This window comes from Bufo bufo, chromosome 3, assembly GCF_905171765.1.
Source record: "Bufo bufo chromosome 3, aBufBuf1.1, whole genome shotgun sequence".
Lineage (NCBI taxonomy): Eukaryota > Metazoa > Chordata > Amphibia > Anura > Bufonidae > Bufo > Bufo bufo.
In genome coordinates this window covers 474,534,807-474,537,607 of record NC_053391.1, presented here as the reverse complement: position 1 = coordinate 474,537,607, position 2,801 = coordinate 474,534,807, and positions in this window count along the sequence as shown.

Here is a 2,801-nt window from a genome sequence, read left to right as displayed (position 1 = left end):
ATTATATCCAATAAATGGATGCGTTTCAGCATATACAGCTTTCAGAAAGCTGTATATGCTGAAATGCGTCCATTTATTGGATATAATATGAAATGATTAAACCTTGAAGTTTGCTTACAAGCACCCGCTGGGATTTGTTTCACTAATATTGTGGTCTTGTGTCCTCCCCGTGCGGGTGCGCCTTGGGTCCAGGTGCCGGCTATTCCTAAGATTGCTGTTCTGCTGAGTTTGGCCGAGCTATGTGTAGGCCCTATACTGAACCATTACCATTTACCTGCTGTTGTCTGTCCTGATTATTTTGGCCGAGCTATGTTAAGGCCTTATACTACCCCGTTACCATTTACCTGCTGCTGTCTATCCTGATAAGTTTGGCCCAGCTATGTGTAGGCCTTATACTACCCTGTTAGCATTTACATGCTTTTGCTGCTGGCTGTCCGCCCTGATAAGTTTGGCCGAGCTATGTGTAGGCCTTATACTACACCGTTACCATTTACCTGCTGCTGTCTGTCATTATTTTGGCCGAGCTATATGTAGGCCTTATTCTACCGCGTTACCATTTACCTGCTGCTCTCTGTCCTGATGAGTTTGGCCCAGCTATGTGTAGGCCTTATACTACCCTGTTAGTATTTATATGCTGCTGCTGCTGCTGATGTCTGTCCTGACGATTTTGGTCCAGCTATATGTATGCCTTATACTATAACATTACTATTTACCTGCTGCTGTCGATCTGGATAAGTTTGGCACAGCTATGTGTAGGTCTTATACTACCCTGTTAGCATTTACATACTGCTTCTGCTGCTGTCTGTCCTGCTGATTTTGGCTGAGCTATGTGTAGGCCTTATACTACCCTGTTAGCATTTACATACTGCTTCTGCTGCAGTCTGTCCTGCTGATTTTGGCTGAGCTATGTGTAGGCCTTATACTACCCTGTTAGCATTTACATACTGCTTCTGCTGCTGTCTGTCCTGCTGATTTTGGCTGAGCTATGTGTAGGCCTTATACTACCCTGTTAGCATTTACATACTGCTTCTGCTGCAGTCTGTCCTGCTGATTTTGGCTGAGCTACGTGTAGGCCTTATACTACCCTGTTAGCATTTACATACTGCTTCTGCTGCAGTCTGTCCTGCTGATTTTGGCTGAGCTATGTGTAGGCCTTATACTACCCTGTTAGCATTTACATACTGCTTCTGCTGCAGTCTGTCCTGCTGATTTTGGCTGAGCTATGTGTAGGCCTTATACTACCCTGTTAGCATTTACATACTGCTTCTGCTGCTGTCTGTCCTGCTGATTTTGGCTGAGCTATGTGTAGGCCTTATACTACCCTGTTAGCATTTACATACTGCTTCTGCTGCAGTCTGTCCTGCTGATTTTGGCTGAGCTATGTTTAGGCCTTATACTACCCTGTTAGCATTTACATACTGCTTCTGCTGCTGTCTGTGCTGCTGATTTTGGCTGAGCTATGTGTAGGCCTTATACTACAATGTTCCCATTTACCTGCTGCTGTCTGTCCTTATTATTTTGGTCGGGCTATGTGTAGGCCTTATACTACCCCTTTTCCATTTAAATGCTGCTGCTGTCTGTCCTGATGAGTTTGGCCGAGCTATATGTAGGCCTTATACTATATCATTACCATTTACCTGCTGCTGTCTGTCCTGATGATTTTGGCCGAGCTATGTGTACGCCTTTTGCTACCCCCTTACCATTTATATGCTGCTGCTATCTGTCCTGATGATTTTGGCCAAGCTATGTGTAGGCCTTATACAACACCATTACCATTTACCTGCTGCTGCTACTGTCTGTCCTGATGAGTTTGACCCTGGACTAAAGGGGCATTACTTCAACCTTATCGTTCAAAATTACACAAAAACAAAACAATATTAAAAAACTGAAGCACAAGTTATAACGGAAAACAAATTATTTATTTACAAACATGCTTCTATGGCAACTTTGTTAGTTGGTCATGAAGTTCCAACATCTCCTGCATCCGTTTGAGGTGCAGCGCCTCCATCTTACGCATCAGCTTGCACATCAGCTTGCGCATCTCGTGCATGCTGGCTTCGTGCCCCTGCTGCATCTGCCTAATTTTTTTATTTTTATTAATCAGTACTGTAAAAAAAAAAAAAATTACATGCAATTCAGATTAAGAAGCATGGATACAGAATTGTATTTCTATGCGCACATATTTACCCTCCTGATGGAGGCTGGTGACAACCTCCTCCTCTTCATCGTCATCAGGAGCTGGGGGGGAATGTGACTGCTGGGAGGGTCCAGCCTTTTCCACCTCCACCTCTTTGCCCATATCAGGTGGGTATGGCACCTCATGCTGCTGCTGGGAGGGTCCAGCCTGCTCTCCCTCCTCTCCCTCCTCTTCTTTGGCGGACAACACCACCACCTCCAGATCCTCTGTTGAAGGCCTGCGGCGGATGGTGGGAACGGGAACCCCTGTAATCACCCAATGTTCAGAATTTAGACAAACAATTCAGCACTCATAACAAATGCAAATTAAGTGTGGGATGTATCTAATGTAATGATGGATGGGGCCTTTTACTGGAATACAGAATGATGATTGCAGTTTATGTATATGTATGTATATATATATATATATATATATATAAACACACATACATACATACATACATACAGCTGAAACTCGAAAAATTTGAATATCGTGCAAAAGTCCATTTATTTCAGTAATGCAAATGAAAAGGAATTGCATTAATGCAGCTTAAAATTTGAATATTGTGAAAGGGTTCAGTATTCTAGGCTCAAAGTGTCACACTCTAGTCAGCTAATTAATCCAT